General features: G+C 45.8%; 1 long non-coding RNA gene across 2 annotated transcripts in view; it reads left to right on the top strand.

Annotated features, from left to right (window-relative positions):
- Nucleotides 1–2,564: 2,564 nt before the first annotated feature.
- LOC115462683 overlaps nucleotides 2,565–19,057 on the top strand; it is a 28,595-nt gene continuing 12,102 nt past the window's right edge. For both annotated transcript variants that reach the window (XR_003940920.1, XR_003940921.1), the window contains exon 1: nucleotides 2,565–2,739. This is a non-coding gene — a long non-coding RNA (uncharacterized LOC115462683). The remainder of the gene's footprint in view (nucleotides 2,740–19,057) is intronic.

Genomic DNA, 19,057 nt, shown 5'->3' with positions numbered 1-19,057 from the left:
AATGGACTTTACCTGACTCTTTCTCTCCCTTTCTAAGTTCCCCCCAATTATACCTACTATACATGTACCTCATTCTACCAAAACATCACCTTGTATTCATTATACCTTGTATTTGTTCAGACCGGAATCAGCTAACGCTGTTAACGGATATATGTAAGCCACATTGAGCCTGCAAAAAGGTGGGAAAATGTGGGATACAAATGTAACAAATAAAATGGGAATGTTGCCACTATTTGGGTTTGGGGGGGGTGCTGGGGGGCTCAGCACACAAGGTAAGGGAGCTATACACCTGGGAGCAATTTCTGAAGTCCACTGCAGTGGCCCCTAGGGTGTCCGGTTGGTGTCCTGGCATATGATTGGGATCAGTGCAGTATGAATGCTGGCTCCTCCCATGACCAAATGGCTTGGATTTGGTTGTTTCTGAGATGGGTGTCCTTGGTTTCCATTATCGCCAAAAATCGGGGACGACCATCTGTAAGGTCGACCTAAATGTGGAGATTTGGGCGTCCCCGACCGTATTATCGAAACGAAAGATGGCCACCCATCTTCTTTCGATAATACAGGTTTCCCCGCCCCTTCGTGGGACGTCCTGCGAGGACGTCCTCAGGAAAACTTGGTCGCCCTGTTCGATTATGCCCCTCCACGGCACCCCCAACATTCTATACTATTCATTAAATGTGAAACGGAAAGCTCCATTCCAGCCAAAATTACCCTTTCCAAAACTAGAGTTTTCAAAACTAGAGTTTTGGACTTCAAGAAAACTGACTTCAATAGAGGAGTGATAGTATTAATAAGGCCTTACATGGATTCCAAGATTTGAAGGGTATGGAGGATTTTGGTCAGTGAAATGAGAAGACAACCTATTCTGCCCCCCATTTGCATGGAGGCAGATGACAGGATTATATAAGACTACAAAGTCCTGTAAACTTGCAGTTCCCTGTATTAGGCTCTTTCAGAGCACATTTTCCGTATAAGTCTGCCCAGCACTATCCCCGCCTCCCAACCATCAGCCCCTCCTCCCAAGCACCGGCTCTGGCACAGACCGTATAAGTCTGCCCAGCACTATCCTCACCTCCCAACCACCGGCTCTGGCACATGTTCCTTTAAACAAATAATGGAAAAATTTAGAAAAAAGGAGGAAAATGTAAGATAAAAGGAGACAGTGGAATCTGTAAGGAGGAGGATCAACGAGAGAAGATGAGAAATGACATTTATAAATTGTAGAGATCTGCCTGGCAAAAATGTTCATTTCATTCCATGTTCTGTCCAAGGTCCCATTCAGTTTATTTTGGATTACGAAATATTTAGATCATTCCAGTTCAATATAGCCAATGGGGCATGCAATTTTGCACTCTTAACTATAGTTTCTCATCCATTTATAATCAGACATGCTTAAAACTTCTTAGCAGTTAAGTATCACAGAGGCATGAAGATCCCACAACACCTAAAAGGCACAAAGAATGGTATAAATACGCCAACTGTGAAATGGGAAAACATGGCAACAAACAGTCTACTGGAAGACTCCAAGGCACAAGAGTAGAAAAGTAGTTATCAACATTGCATAGATACTCTAAGGTACCAGGAGAGGGGTAAAGTGGTACCAACAATGGCAGGCAGACATCAAGGCATAGGGAGAGTGGAAAAGTAGCACAAACATTGGTAGAAAGAACTCAAGCTACTGGGAGATTGGTAAAGTGGCATCGACATTGGCATGGAGACCCTCAATGCACTGGGCAGGGTGCAAAGCAAAACCAACATTAGCACAAAGAACCCATATTTTCTGGGAGCGGGGCAAGAAGCCCCAAGAAGGTTTAAGTACGTGTTAGAATTGGGGAGGGACCCATTTGAGAGAAGCATGAAGGAGTATTGAAGTATCTCCATAGAGAAGTTTGCCTGAGAGAATTTGATATAAAAAGCATATTTCCTGTGCATTGCCAGAAAGATCACATGAAAGGTCACTTTGTGAAAGGAAGATAGGAATGCAGCCTAAAAATTCATCTGTTCTGTTCCTCAGGCTATCAGCAAGGAGCTATTATTAATCAGTCCCCAATGCAGCTTCTGTGACAATACGACTGTAAAATGTGAAATAAATAAACAAAAAGTGCCATAACCCCCCCCCCCCCCATGTAAGGGGGAAGGGGATAAATCAACACCAACAATGGCAAGGGGACTCATAAGGTACCATGAAAGAGTTTGTGCAGCGCTGCGTACGCTTTGAAGCGCTATATAAATGCTAAATAGTAGTAGTAGGACCAGTGGCGTTCCTAGGGGGGCGGACACCCGGGGCAGTGCCCCACCACCCCGGGTGCAGCACCCCCCCCCCCCCCCCCCCGATGCAGCGCGGCCGCCCCCGGGGGCCGCACCCCCCCCCCCCCCCGATGCAGCACGGACCCCCCTGGGTGCACGCCGCTGGGGGGGGGTGCCGCAGCGCGCACCTGCTCAGAGTTCCCTGACTTCGTGCGTTCGCTGCAGCTCCCTCTGACCCGGAACAGGAAGTAACCTGTTCCAGGGCAGAGGGAGCTGCAGTGAACGCGCGAAGTCAGCGAACTCAGAGCAGGCGCGCGCCGCGGCACCCCCCAGCGGCGTACACCCGGGGCGGACCGCCCCCACCGCCCCCCCTTGGTACGCCACGGAGTAGGACAAAGCAGCAACAACTTTGACATAAAAGTGGCAAAAGATGTTTTCAGACAACAACCTAGTTGTGATAGCTACCGTATATGAATGATACAAACTTTGCTGGTAAGAAATGGAACAATGAAGTATGAGAATGTAAGAATCAAAGAGCAAAATGAAAAGAAAAACCTGGTGTTCTGACAGTGTTATAACTCCCATGAAGGTTCATGTCTCTTCCCTCTTCCAGCTTCTTTTCTTTCTGCCTCCAGTCTCCTCTTTGTCTCTCATCTGTGGTCACATTTCTTTCACGCTGACACTGATGTCCACTTACATTCTCTTCCTACCCAGTCTCATGCTGCATTTCCACACCACTAATAATGTGATAAAACATTGGGGTCCAGATGCACTAAACGTTTTTCATCGTTAAATGAGCCCTTAAGGAAGAATTTCCTATCCTTTCCATGCACTAAAGCCTATTTTTCGAAGGCAGTAGCAGCTAACGAAACTGGAATGCAAATGAGAAACTACCATTGAAATGTAGACAATTCGGAATGCACTAACCATACCGACGATAGCAACGATTCACTTACCAACAGAAATTTAACGTCAGCTCAGACCTGTCATTAAAGCCTGAGCTGTCATCTCCCCACTGCCCCCTGCACGATGAAAAACCAAATTGCTGGCATGTTTTAAAAGAAAAGTGGCTCCCTGCTTCCCTGTGCCTAAAATAAAAAAGGAAACTAAATTAAAAAAGGATCGGGAGGGGGCAAAGGCGCTCATCAGCAGCGTCCTGTATGGACGGCCTTGCCTTGCCTTGCCCCTCCACCCCCGAAGTCCCCGCTGCTCCCCGCTGCTCCGTTTGTGAAATAAAAGCTTTTAAAAATGAAACCTTTGCAGTTGCTGGGCTCCCCCTCCCTTCCTGTGTCTCTCTTCTTTAGTCGGCAATGCTCCGCCTCCTGCCCTCCTCCACCTCCGTGCCCTGCCCCCCCCCCCCCCCCCCCGATTTCGTCCCCGCCGCTCCCCACCACCACCAGACCACCCCCTCCACCATAATGGCCGGTGCAGCGCCTCTCACCTATGTTTGAAGGCGCTGTACAGGATGGATCAGCTATTCTTGAGCTCTTCTGTCTCCTCCGATGTCTCCTTTTTCTTCCTGTGTCCGCCCTCCTCTGACGTCAGTTATCTACGTAGATAGCTGACGTCAGAGGAGGGCGGACACAGGAAGAAAAAGGAGACATCGGAGGAGACAGAAGAGCTCAAGAATAGCTGATCCATCCTGTGCAGCGCCTTCAAACATAGGTGAGATTCGGTAAAGGTTTTTACGTTTCTGATTTTTTTACGTTTGCTTGATGCATCTACCCCTAAGACTTCCTAAAGGGTCTTTTTACTAAACCACATTAAAATAATCTGTTAAGGCACATTAACAGATCATTTAATGTGAATATTAGTCAGTTTTAATACCAAATTTACTAAAGGACAGTGGAATACAGCAGGACATGGAGGTCAGTGTTTACATTGTATGCCCTCAACACACACCACATCAAAAAGGCCCCATTTTTCTGTTTTCACCTTCCTGCTCCTTCAGTTTCCCCTTCAGGCTGGTGCCATGGCCCCCTCCCAGGTCCCCCATCAATATGTTACAGCTAAAGAATTTAAGTTGTTAGTAGTTTTTGCACTAGAACCAGTTTTGCGGGCTTTTTAATGCTCAAACATTACCACCACAAAGAACACAGCGAAGATGATGCAAGGATAGGGTCCCGCACCATGTATTTTCCTGAGCATTGAGCTCCACAAATGAGGTATCATTTTGTAAACAAATCGACAGATACAGTTTTCTGTACAGATCATCGCAAAAGAGTATAAAGACTCCTGATCAGGCTGGTTGACCGAAACATGGCCATGTCGAGCCTCTGAGTCATTTTATTGGTTTGGACTCATCGATAAATTTGGACTGTTCTCGCATCATCTAAAGACCCTATCCTTGTGTCATCTTCACTGTGTTCTTTGTGGTTTTGAATTTGCAAAGACCGTGCCCTTCTGTGTTTACATCAAACATTACCACCACCAGTAATACATGTGCATTAGCGCCATGGATAACCACTTCCACAATTGCAGCAGCTTCAATACCTCCCACAAATAATATGAAACTCAAAGGTGTCTTTGATCCAAAGTTACATTGCCTGAGGCTCAAAAATAATACCCTTTCTGAATGGCAACAGTAATCCCTCCACCAATCCAACTGAGGCAGAAGGCTTCTCCATAAGTACATAAGTATATAGTACATAAGTAATGCCATACTGGGAAAAGACCAAAGGTCCATTGAGCCCAGCATCCTGTTCCCGACAGCGGTCAATCCAAATTAAGGGCACCTGGCAAGCTACCCAAACGTACAAACATTTTATACAAGTTATTCCCGAAATTGTGGATTTTTCCCAAGTCCATTTAGTAGCGGTCTATGGACTTGTCCTTTAGGAAACCGTCCAACCCCTTTTTAAACTCTGCCAAGCTAACCGCCTTCACTACGTTCTCCGGCAACGAATTCCAGAGTTTAATTATGCGTTGGGTGAAGAACTGAGCCAGGCCCGGGGCAGGGCCGCTGCCGCTTCCCCCAATCGCCACTGCCCCCCCCCTTGGATTGTTGCAGCTCCTGACCCCCTCCTCCCCAGGATCACCGCTGCCGCAACTGGGGTACCTTGAGGCTGGCGGGGATCCCAAGGCCCCACCAGCGGAAGAATCCAGCACTGCTCTTCACTCCATGCCTGCCCTGCCCCTGCGGATGCCTTTTTCTCTTGTCGCGCATGCTCGGTTTCAAACCGAGCATGTGCCTGAGGGGGTAAAGCAGCCGCTCGGCACAGTGGTAGAAGCGAACGAAGAGCAGCGCTGGAGGGGGGCCCGGCACCAGAGTTCTCTCTCTTCTGTTCCTGTCGGGACCTGATCACTCGGGGCCCATCAGGAGCAGGAGAGAGAGAGAGAGACCCCAGCCCCCCTTGGAGGCCGGGCCCGGGAATTTTTGCCCCTTCCCCTCAGTGGCCCTGCCCAAATATTCTGTTCTGCTCTTAATCCCAGGGGAAGAGTATCCTCCCTGATCACCCTCCTAACCTCTATATTATGCTATTAAAAGCTTTTATTAAAAATAAATAGGTTTTCATTTTCCTTCTGAAATCCAACAATTTCTGCTCTGTTCTATCACTCAAAGGGAAGCTATTCCAAAGGATGTGTTTAACCACTGGGAAAAAATTGAGCTCTAGTGAACGCCAAATAGAGAGAGAGCAACCTAAAGCTACATCATTTCCCTAAATGCTGGAAGCAAACCATTGTACGTCCTTTAACTTAAAAATCTCACTTACATCTTGCAGATCCTGTTAACTGCCATCATGCCTCTAATCTTCCATGTATCTCTAAAATCACAGACGCTTTACTGCAATTACAATCATTTCAATTATAAAAAAAACCCTCCATTCCCAGCAATTTGGGGTCTGACAACATCATAGCACAGAGTCCCGCTTCTTGTCTGTTTTGAACGTGACCAGTCGCTTGGACACTGGAAAATATGTCACTCTCCTTTCCCTTGACTTATCTGCTGCTTTCAGTCTTTCTAGGTCCTTTTACCTAGTTTGGCTGCTTAAGGACTGGTGGTACAATATTGAAATAGTTTGCTTCCTTTCTCTCACACCACTCCTTCAGGGTTACTGTCGGTGGTTCTATATCCACTGCACACTTGTTGCAATTAGGTATTTCCTAGGGCTCCATCCTGGCTCCTGTTTTATTTAATACTAGAAAAAAATGCCCGTTTCTGAGCGCAATGAAACGGGCGCTAGCAAGGGGCCCCCTCCCTCCGTCCCTTGGAGCTACTTGCGTTACTTGTTCGGGGTTCGCGTTCGCCTCGCGTTTCGGCCCTCGAGTGTTATAGCTCCCCCCTCGACGTCATGACGTTTTGACGCGAGGGCGGTGCAGACACTCCAGGGCACACCGGATATCTCGGGCGCCTCAACTTCCGTGGACGCTTCAGAACGTTGGGGTTGCCTTTTATATAGAGAGAGATCTTTTGTAGTCCATCCACTCCACTTATACAATCTCTTGGCTTAAGTTTATTTATTTATTTATTTGTTTGTTACATTTGTATCTCACATTTTCCCACCTATTTGCAGGCTCAATGTGGCTTACATAGTACCGTAAAGGCGATCGCCAATTCAGGTATAAACAGTTACACGGTGATGTTGTGGTAGAATAAGGTTAATGTGGAACAGACATATTGGGGAATTGTATAGAGGAAGAGTTACGTTATGTCCATTATGTGCTTTGGTTTCATAGTGTTGCAGGGTTCAGGCATTTACATTCAAGTCTATTTGAGGATGACTTACAACTTCGTTATTATACAGGCACCAAATTGCCTAACCTTGGTCTCCTTAATGATAGTCTTACCAAGATCTCAGTCTGGCTATCCATTCATTGCATGATTTTAATTCCAGATAAATGCCAGGCCTTGAGGGTGACAGGTTCCTCTACTATTCTTTCCTTCTCCCCTCTTTTTATGGGGAAGATGGGGCTCTTCAAACTCTTGGAGTTACATTACATATAGAACTCTCCTTTGAGCCACATATTGCGGCTACTGATATGTTTTTGTGCCTTGCAACAAATTAGATCTGTGTGAGTCTTACTTGCTAAGGATGCCATTTGTACACTCGATTGTCATTAGCAGACTTGATTATTGTAACTACCTATTTAACGGTGTTTGTTCTGACCCCATTTGCATGAAGGCAGACTATTTGTTGTTTATGAATATATGTTAAGCATTGTCTGTAACAGATTCATTTCCTGTACCTTTAATTTAAGGTTGTGCCCTTGAACCATAGATCCCTGTAATCTTGTAGTTCTCTGTAATAGGCTCTTCCTGAGCACATGCCCCAGATCCCGGTGTCTTATGGGACTCTTCCTATTGGCTTGCCTTGTTCTTCTGTGGACTGAATCTGCCTATGCTGTACATTGCTGTATGACCCACTTCAAGCTACTGTGATGCTATTAAGATTTCACCAGTATAAAAAGTATACAGCATTAATCTCAGCTTGTTGCTGAATTCCTCCTAGCTTTTCTCCTGCAGGGAATTAATTAACATTATTTTTAAAACCATAACATGCACTAAATAATACAAGCATTAACTTTAACACATTCACCCTAGATTCTATGTATGGCGCATAAAACTGTGCGCAAATTTGGGCAGAAGCCCAATTTGCGCCCACAATTTAATTGAGCAACTGACCAATTAGCATCGATAATTGGGCACTAATAATCAATTGTTGTTGCTAATTGGCAATAATTAGAATTTACATGCACATCTTTGCTAGGCACTATTCTATAAAGATGTGCACTTAAATTCTTGTGTGTGGATCTGAAAAGGGGGTGTGGCCATGGGAGGGCATCGGTGGGTCATGGGTGTTGTTACGGAATACGCCTGTTTCATGCCTATTTTAGGCACGGGGATTTATACCAGGTTTCAGTTGGTGTAAAGTAGGGTGGATCTTGGCACTAGGCACTATTCTATATAAAGCGCCTAACTCAGAATGCCGTTTATAGAATAGCACATAGAGCTCATTTTTATCAGCGCCAATTTTTTGATGCCATATATAGAATTTAGTCCTTAACGTGCATTAAGGCTTGAATTATCATTCTCTTAGGGGCCCTTTTACCAAGCTGCATAAAGAAATGTCTGTGTGGTAAGTTTGCACTTGTTGCGTGGCTATTTTGGGGGCAGCACTTACCACCACCCATTGAGGTGGCGGTAAAGGTTCCTGCACTAACCCGGCAGTAACCAGGCTGCGTGTGGCACTACCTGATTACTGCTAGGTAACCCCCTGCGATATAAATTTTTCAAAAATTCCAGCAGCGTTGGAAATGCTGTACACTGGTGGCCGTGTTGGGTTGGTGGTATTTCTGGGATACCACACACATCCCTTTAGTAAAAATGCCCTAAGCAGTGGCAATCCTTGGTCGGCTGCCACCCGGGGCAGTTCGCCGCAGCACAACCCCCCCTTTGGCGCATCAACACCCCTCCCCAGCGCATCACCCAACCCCCATTCCCCCCCCCCCCCCTGGAGTGGAGGAGTAGCCTAGTGGTTAGTGCAGTGGACTTTGATCCTGGGGAACTGAGTTCAATTCCCACTGCAGCTCCTTGTGACTCTGGGCAAGTCACTTAACCCTCCATTGCCCCCTGGTACAAAATAAGTACCTGAATATATGTAAACCGCTTTGAATGTAGTTGCAAAAACCTCAGAAAGGCGGTATATCAAGTCCCATTTCCCTTCCCCTTCTTACCTGCTGGGAGCAGCCACGCGGATGTTGGTTCTGCTGGTTCCCTGCGCCCTCTGCCCCAGAACAGAAAGTAACCTGTTCCGGGGCAGAGGGAGCAGGGAACCAGCAGAGCTGACAGCCACATGGCTGCTTTCTGCACCACTCCAGCGGCGTGCACCCAGGGCAGACTGCCCCCCCCACCGCCCCGCCCTCAGTACGCCACTGGCCCTAAGACTTATAAACAGATACTTACGCACTCTCTTTCATTCCTGCAGACACATAAGTACATAAGTACATAAGTAGTGCCATACTGGGAAAGACCAAAGGTCCATCTAGCCCAGCATCCTGTCACCGACAGTGGCCAATCCAGGTCAAGGGCACCTGGCACGCTCCCCAAACGTAAAAACATTCCAGACAAGTTATACCTAAAAATGAGGAATTTTTCCAGTCCATTTAATAGCGGTCTATGGACTTGTCCTTTAGGAATCTATCTAACCCCTTTTTAAACTCCGTCAAGCTAACCGCCCGTACCACGTTCTCCGGCAATGAATTCCAGAGTCTAATTACACGTTGGGTGAAGAAAAATTTTCTCCGATTCGTTTTAAATTTACCACACTGTAGCTTCAACTCATGCCCTCTAGTCCTAGTATTTTTGGATAGCGTGAACAGTCGCTTCACATCCACCCGATCCATTCCACTCATTATTTTATACACTTCTATCATATCTCCCCTCAGCCGTCTCTTCTCCAAGCTGAAAAGCCCTAGCCTTCTCAGCCTCTCTTCATAGGAAAGTCGTCCCATCCCCACTATCATTTTCGTCGCCCTTCGCTGTACCTTTTCCAATTCTACTATATCTTTTTTGAGATACGGAGACCAGTACTGAACACAATACTCCAGGTGCGGTCGCACCATGGAGCGATACAACGGCATTATAACATCCGCACACCTGGACTCCATACCCTTCTTAATAACACCCAACATTCTATTCGCTTTCCTAGCTGCAGCAGCACACTGAGCAGAAGGTTTCAGCGTATCATCGACGACGACACCCAGATCCCTTTCTTGATCCGTAACTCCTAACGCGGAACCTTGCAAGACGTAGCTATAATTCGGGTTCCTCTTACCCACATGCATCACTTTGCACTTGTCAACATTGAACTTCATCTGCCACTTGCACGCCCATTCTCCCAGTCTCGCAAGGTCCTCCTGTAATCGTTCACATTCCTCCTGCGACTTGACGACCCTGAATAATTTTGTGTCATCGGCGAATTTAATTACCTCACTAGTTATTCCCATCTCTAGGTCATTTATAAATACATTAAAAAGCAACGGACCCAGCACAGACCCCTGCGGGACCCCACTAACTACCCTCCTCCACTGAGAATACTGGCCACGCAATCCTACTCTCTGCTTCCTATCTTTCAACCAGTTCTTAATCCATAATAATACCCTACCTCTGATTCCATGACTCTGCAATTTCTTCAGGAGTCTTTCGTGCGGCACTTTGTCAAACGCCTTCTGAAAATCCAGATATACAATATCAACCGGCTCCCCATTGTCCACATGTTTGCTTACCCCCTCAAAAAAATGCATTAGATTGGTGAGGCAAGACTTCCCTTCACTAAATCCGTGCTGACTTTGTCTCATCAGTCCATGTTTTTGTATATGCTCTGCAATTTTATTCTTAATAATAGCCTCCACCATCTTGCCCGGCACCGACGTCAGACTCACCGGTCTATAATTTCCCGGATCTCCTCTGGAACCTTTCTTAAAAATCGGAGTAACATTGGCTACCCTCCAGTCTTCCGGTATTACACTCGATTTTAGGGACAGATTGCATATTTCTAACAGTAGCTCCGCAAGTTCATTTTTTAGTTCTATTAATACTCTGGGATGAATACCATCAGGTCCCGGTGATTTACTACTCTTCAGCTTGCTGAACTGACCCATTACATCCTCCAAGGTTACAGAGAATTTGTTTAGTTTCTCCGACTCCCCCGCTTCAAATATTCTTTCCGGCACCGGTGTCCCCCCCAAATCCTCCTCGGTGAAGACCGAAGCAAAGAATTCATTTAATTTCTCCGCTACAGCTTTGTCCTCCTTGATCGCCCCTTTAACACCATTTTCGTCCAGCGGCCCAACCGACTCTTTGGCCGGTTTCCTGCTTTTAATGTATCTAAAAAAGTTTTTACTATGTATTTTTGCTTCCAACGCTAATTTCTTCTCAAAGTCCTTTTTTGCCCTCCTTATCTCCGCTTTGCATTTGGCAAATAAATGGGAAAGAGAAAGTGGAATGACAAATAGCAAATGCGCCATGCTTAGAAACTGAATTACAGCTAAGTACCAATCCTTCTTTATCTAGGGTCCAGATGCTCTTCGTCCTTATCCTCCTTGAAGCACTGTCCCTCCTTGAAGGACTTGTTGTTTTTTACTTTGCAGAAAGGTCATGATTTCCTGACAAATATTTCAAGTCTTAGATGATCTTTCAACATATGAAAAACACTTCTTGCACAATATTTCACACTGCCATTTGATAATTATAAAATTATATTGCAAGTTGTTTTTGCATATCTTATCACAGTGGCTTGCTGTAAAACACATCAGACTTACAGTGAGATATGTTGGAACAAATTGTGGAATCTGTGCGGGCTTATGTTCATTAAATACATAGGGCTCCTTTTACTAAACTGCAGGAAGCACTAGCGTGTGCTTACCGCAGCTTAAAAGGACTTATTGCGGGGCTCGCTGAGGAATCCTGCGGTCAGTGTTGTTCAGAGCACTAAATCAAAGTACTTAGCAAAAGTAAAAATAAATGCATGGGCGTAGTTTGACTGTTTCGTTTGGGGGGTGCAAAGGGTGGGGCTTGACATAGTATATTCATTTCCATACATACATCTCATACATATTCATTATGGTTATTCAAAACACACACCAGAATAAAACACTGAATATAAAACCAGCATATCAAAACAGTGGATATATATATATATATATATATATTTTTTTTTTTTTTTTTAACTGAAATGAGCCAGCAGCATGGGAAATTCCTCTCATTATACCCCCTCTCACATTCACATAAATTAGCAAGGGGAGAGTGCACTTTCCCTTTCCTCTTACCTAGGCCTGACACCATCATCCACCCATTTTCTCCTTCTGCAAATCCCAGCTCTTTCTCCCTTCCTCCCTCCTTACCAGCACATCACCATGCACATAGCATGGACGTCCTTCTTTCAAACATTTTGGACATCCTCAACTGCCCCCCCCCCCACCCACACACACAGGGATGGCCAAATTTCAAGGGAGTGGAGTAGGCAGAGGAGTGGCAGAGTGGCCTAGTGGTTAGCGCACTGCTCTTGCAATCCAGAGGTGGCTGGTTCAAATCCCACTGCTGCTACTTGTGATCCAAAATCAAAATAAATAAAGCAGGTGTTGGAAGCATAGAAGGCATTGGTGTCCTTCTCACAAACATCCACATTTCGGACATCCTCAACTGCCGGTATAGATGGCCTGCACTGTTACAAGCAAGCAGCCGTACGCACATGCGTGCTGTTCATAGCCTAGGCCCTCATGATCAAAAGCAAGCGCTAGAGGCTGTTAGCCCCATACTAGCACCAGCGTTTGCCACCGCCCCTGATTAGAGCCCTCGAGCATGTGAAACAACACGCTCAAGGGCTCTTTGCGCAAGTAGCATGCTAATGCATGCTACACAGGGCTCAGCGCATTCATCGCCAATGATCAGCGGCCAGCGCACCAAAATTTGGGTCGCTGGCCACAGCAAACTCTATGCCAGCTCCCTATGCCAGATCATTGGGGAGGAATGGTGAGCCCTGTCCAGCATGCAGTTGCATGCTGGCAGGCCCCCGTTACCCCCCAAAGCAAGCCTGCCAACAGGAGGCTGGAGGTCCGGCAGACCTCCGGTCCCCCCGATGATCCCACCCCCAGGTTCAGGGAGGGCTGGAGATCTGGTGGGTCTCCAGCCCCCCCAAACCCCCAGAAAATGGTCCCTGGTGGTCCAGTGGCTGCCGGTCAAGCCCACTCCCACCCTCCCACCTAGTGAGCGACCAGGGGGCTGGAGGTCCAGCGGACCTTTAGCCCACCCCAACTCCCCCCCCCCAGCGTTGTCTGACCAATCCCTGGTGGTCCACCGTAAAAGACAACCCCCTCCCGGCCCCCCCTACCTTAGTTGGAGGAGGGAGAAAGCCTGCTTCCCTCCTCTTCCTTGGGTTGACGCCGCCGCAAAATGGCGGCGCCCAGCTTCACCCAGTGCATCCTGGGATGCGCTGGGCAGGGCTACTGACCATATAAGAGAATCACTCCCTTAAATGGTCTGTAGCTCCCTTATATGGTCTGTAGCCCCGCCCAGCGTCTCTGGCCTCTGCTCTACCCATTACTAAGCTGGTCCTCAATTCGCAAACTGCACACATTATCACCAGTTAACATGTGCTAATTGGTAAATAATGGACAATTTTTCTCATATTAGGGGAATTGCATATTATAAAACAAATGCCACATGCATTTTCATAACAAATGAATCCAGGAAGCAAGGTCATTCTCGGCAGCCATTTTGAATCAGCGCCGGGACGGGAGGCAGGAAGACAGTCTGCAGCCGCTCTGGGCAAGAAAGAGGGGGCTCTTTCCTGCCCCAAAGAGGTCACTAGACCACCAGGGCAGTACGGTAAGGTGAGGGAAGGGGAGGATAGGACACCCTTAGGGAGTGTGACATGGGGGCGGGGTGGGGTGTGACATGGGGCAGGGCGGTATGTGACAAAAGATGGGGTGGGGGTGGGGCAGGGGTATAGCAGGGTGAAGTGTGTCCTCTTTTTTGGGGGGGGAGCAAATATGGTAACTCTAATTGTACAAGATCTCAATGTGTATACTTTGGAAGAAAGGAGACAGAGAGGAGATATGACTGAGATATTTAAATATCTCTGTGACATAAATGTACTGGAAAAGAGCCTTTTTCGACTGAAATCTGGAATGAGTGGGCATAGAATGAAGGTGAAATGGGACAGACTCAGGAGTAACCTGAGGAAATACTACTTCACAGAAAAGGGTAGTGAATTTGTGGAATGGCCTCCTGGGAGAGGTGATGGAGACAAAGACTGTATCTGAATTCAAGCAAGCTTGGGACAAGTACATAGGATCTGTAGGGGAGAGGAAGGGAGAGTAGATGGCAGGGATGGGCAGACTGGATAGGCCCTGCTGTCTTTATCTGCTTTCATTTTCTCTGTTTACAGCTCTGAATGGGCTGCCACATATCTCAGAGGAGCAGGAGCTTCTATACAATGCTACTTCATAGCTTCAGAAACCTTGCTCTGTTGCAGCATTTGTACAAATACCCGGAAGAATACCAGAGTGGTAGCCTAACACTTGATTTATAATAAACATTAATTTCTGCTACTGCCTCGGCTGTCAGAACCTTGGCAATGGAAAATGTCACAATGCATTTGGTATTTAAATAAACTGATTTCAAAAAGACTGGTTTCTGTACAGGGGGGATATTAACAACTGATCAGCAACTGAGTACTATTAGCTTGACGTTAAACTATAACTCTATTTGTTAATATTTTTGCTGCTATATGTTAAAGCACCCCTTGATCAAAGGAAAACAGTATCATTTATTTATTTTGAGAAAGAAGATTGCAGGTAGTCAGAGGTAGGGCTGACCTTGGGGGGGGGGGGGGGGGGAAGAGGAAGGAAGGTACATGCATGAGCAGAGAGGATCCTATTCACTCATAATAGGCTCACCCCCTGCAGCTGGCTGCATAGCTAAATCATATGTGGTGATCACCTCTCTTCCCCTCCCCCCATTTTCTGGGACAGCAAGGCACTGGACAGTTGCTCTGAATTCCCACTACCACTCCCAACCAGGATGGACATGCATCTGAATACTACTACTACTATTTAGCATTTCTATAGCGCTACAAGGCGTACGCAGCGCTGCACAAACATAGAAGAAAGACAGTCCCTGCTCAAAGAGCTTACAATCTAATAGACAAAATATAAATAAAGTAAGCAAATCAAATCAATTAATGTGAACAGGAAGGAAGAGAGGAGGGTAGGTGGAGGCGAGTGGTTACAAGTGGTTACGAGTCAAAAGCAATGTTAAAGAGGTGGGCTTTCAGTCTAGATTTAAAGGTGGCCAAGGATGGGGCAAGATGTAGGGGCTCAGGAAGTTTATTCCAGGCGTAGGGTGCAGCGAGACAGAAGGCGCGAAGTCTGGAGTTGGAAGTAGTGGAGAAGGGACTGGCACCTATCTTTAATCCTTGCAACTGCTCCTTTCGGATTCTTTCAAATACCCAAAGGAATATCACCATTGCGGGGGGGGGGGGGGGGGCAGAAATAACTCCAAAACTCAATGGACCAAGATCGCATTTAGCTGGGGGGGGGGGGGGGGGGGGGGGGGGGGGAGTGGATAAAACACACATCAAGTTCAAAAATGGTTTGGATCATACTGGAAACTCCAAGAACATTTCTATGGAAGGTGTAGTTCCAGCAGCTTCCCTCTTCCAAAGGTGGAAACCAGAAAAAGCAATAATTATTTAGTCTCCATTTTTGCTCACTTTTTATTTAGTTGCTGGTTTACCTGAGGACTTATGCTGAAAATTTGCTGTTTTGACTTTTACCCCTCTTACGGCCATACCATTTGAATTACGAGTACTCTATATTTATACAGGTTTATGACCCAATTGATAAAGACTTACCCTTCTGATTAAAAAGCCACAGTAGTGCCTGCTGGTGCTGTAATGCCGACACAGCCCACTCACTTGGAATGGGCTGTGTCAGCTTTGCTGCGCAGTAGCCGCTAGTGCAACTTTGTAAACAAGGGAGTTAGTTTATTTTGGGCCACTTTTACTAAATTGAGCCAGCAATTCCCACACGGAAAAAAAAAAATATATATATATATATATATATATATATATTTATGAGGTAGGTTTCAAGACCTCCTGAAAAGTCTTTTTGCCATTATTACTGGATATTTTTGATGTATGTGGATTTGCCTTTTTAGTTTTTGTTACCTATGGACTGACTTTTTGTCTTATCTTTGTTTTGCTTTCTGGGGTACATTGCCTTTGAAGTTAGCTGTTCTGTTTTCAATGTGTATTTATAGATTATTATGTACATTCTGGGTAGGGTTGTTTTATGTTTATGTTTTTAGATATTTATATTTTCATTATTGTATTTATGATGTATTTTTTTGTATTTTTATGCAGTTGTAGACTACTGACACAGGCACTATTGCCAAACCACAGCCATGTCGAATCATATTGAATAGCTTTTATTAAAACTCTCCAGCCATCTTCGTGACTCTGCTGTTTTGTTTGCTTATTCCAGCAGCTGCAGCATAGAAATACTGATGCATTGAAACAGCAGTTAGGAAATTACTCCACCCTCTCCTCTCCTCTCCTCTCCCAGACACAGCCATAGCCACACACAGAGTCAAAACACATACATACACGCACGCACATGAACACAGAGATATACCCACCCCCAACACAGACCAACACACATAGACATGTATTTACAAACACATACACATAAGAACATATGTATTGTCATACTGAGTCAGACCAAAGATCCACCAGGTCCAGTATCCTGATTCCAACACTGGCCAATTGAGGTCACAAGTAACTGGCAAAATCCCAAACAGTAAAACAGATTTTGTGCTGTTTATCCTAGAAATAAGCAGTGGATTTTTTAAAGTCCATCTTAATAATGGCTCGTGGACTTTTCTAAGAAATTAGCCAAACCTTTTTTAAACCCTGCTATGCTAACTGTTTTTACCACATTCTCTGGCAATGAATTCCAGAGTTTAATTACAAGTTGAGTGAAAAAATATTTTATCTGGTTTGCTTTAAATTTACTAATTAGTAGCTTTATTGTGTGTCCCTAGTCCTAGAATTTTTGTGTAACCCATCCAGACACACTCCTCCTGCTCAGCTCCTCAACTCTGGAGAGGTCTCTCTCATCTGATACACTCCCCAGAGGCTGGGGGTGGGTGCACGTTTCACAAACAAATTTCTTCTTTTCTGCCTCACACTTACAGCTCAACTGGTGACTGGCCGATTCACATAAGCTAGGCTGGGGCCATATTTTAATCTGGTAGGCCGAGGGTACTCTTTCTGGGCATTCTAGGGCTAATATTCAGACCGCAGGAGGGAGTCTGGCTAATTCCCACAGCCGGCGATCAGCCCAGATATTCAATGCCAGGCCATTTCTGGTGGAATTGAATATTCAGCTTATTTTTAGGTGGTTTAAAGTTAACTGGCTAAGTCAATATTCAAAGATAACCAGTTAACTTTAAATCAAAGATTTACCAGCTATTTAAGCGGCTAATGTGGCCACTTAAAATAGCTGGATATGATTCGGGGGTAGCTGGTTTTATCGTGTAATATAGCCAGTTATCTCCTAGGTGCTAACCTTGAATATTCTGCAGGGATACCCAGCAATCCACCACTGAATATCGCTGGATAGCCGGTTAAGTGCCTTTTAACTGGCCAGGTGCAGATCCTGGCTGGTTAAATGGTTTTGAATATCGGGGGGGGGGGGGGGGGGGACTCCCTCCAAGAATTAGCCAGCAGTCTCAGTTGTAAAAAAAACAACTTTAACTTGCTTTACTAACAAACTTGGAAAACCAGTTCATAAAGGTCAACTTGGTCTGGACAATACGCGGTGCTTATTTCTCCTTCAGATGGTCAGCACTCGCAAAATATTGTTAATGATATCAGGGTATTGAGGGTTCTCAGTCAGCTTCAAATCTTATCTCCTCTATTTACACAAATCCGAAACAGTACTTGGTGATTTTCCTCTCTTGATTAAGCTCAGTCCACATGTGTCTCCATACACACAACTGTTGCATTTATTCTAAATAGTATCTCAGGTCCTTTTCACACTCCTCCGATCAGGCCTTGAGAAAATGAAGTAGGGTAACTAGCCACATTATGTCCTCTCAAAATACAAGTTCTCTTTCTTTCTGTTCTTTCTCCAGGTAGCTTTGCCCTGTGGATTTATAAGTAGTAAAGGCAGGGCTTTTTTTGAGGGGGTACTTGGGGGTACTGAGTACCGGTACCTTTTCCATTGTCTGCTAAAATTGACCCATGGTTCCCAAGTTTTAATGAAAGAGCTCAGACAAATTCTGCCTTGTCATAGATTCTGTGACTGGTTGCAGGGGGCCTGGCTATTGTGGGGTGGGTCCCTCAGTGATCACCCCACCCCTGAAGGGTGGCCTGGCATTTGAGTACCGGCACCTTTTTTGCTAGAAAAAATGAGCTGAGTAAAGGTAATATGTGGGTGAGCCGTACTCGTCTCACTTAGCCCATAATCCCATCCTGAATCAGTGTCTATCTGCTTAGGTAGTGTAGGTCCTGCTAAAAGTCAGGCACAACTGCTTCAGCTTCTCCTATATGGGGGTTTCTTTCCCTCAGGAACTCCTTCTTTGCTCCCTCATTGGGAACACTGCTGCAGGTACCTTCTGCCTTGTGCAGAGATCTCCAACACCACGTTTGCAAATTTTTCCTGTCTTGGCACCCAGGTAAGTTCTATTATAAAACCTAGGTTTTGATGAACAGAAGCAAATACGGGTACTAGAGGATATTAGCGCTGTACTGCCCATATTTGCTCCCACCCCATGGTCAGAGCTGGTGAGCGCCTAAAACAATGAACTCACTGGTTCTGACTGCAAGTAGCATGCAAAACAGAGCATTACCTATTCCTCTTCAATGCTCAACTTGCTTACAGGCCCCAACACCCCCTAACCCTTTCCCCAGACAAATTTTCCTGGTGGCCCAGTGGGCTGCTCCCCCCCACTCCCACCCACTCGGACACAGGGGAGCTGGAGGTCTGGTGGAGCTCCAGCCCCCCTAACCTCCCTACACAAAAAACTTGGTCCAGCGGGCAAGTCCACCCTTATGGTCTAGTGCTCCCCAAACTCCTTCCTCCTGGGGTGCTGCCTCCTTCAATACCATATAAGTGTGTGCATATATGAATGTAAATGTCAATATTCTGGCTATGCACTATTCTTTAAGGTGGCATCTGAATGTGATGATAGAGGTCTATAAAAAACTGAGTGGAGTGTAACAGGTAGACGTAAATCATTTGTTTACTCTTTCCAAAAATACTAAGAGTAGAGAGCACGCAATTAAGCTACTAAATAGTATTT

The sequence above is a fragment of the Microcaecilia unicolor genome, chromosome 2 (genome assembly GCF_901765095.1).
Source record: "Microcaecilia unicolor chromosome 2, aMicUni1.1, whole genome shotgun sequence".
Lineage (NCBI taxonomy): Eukaryota > Metazoa > Chordata > Amphibia > Gymnophiona > Siphonopidae > Microcaecilia > Microcaecilia unicolor.
This window is presented reverse-complemented; position numbering and strand designations above follow the sequence as displayed.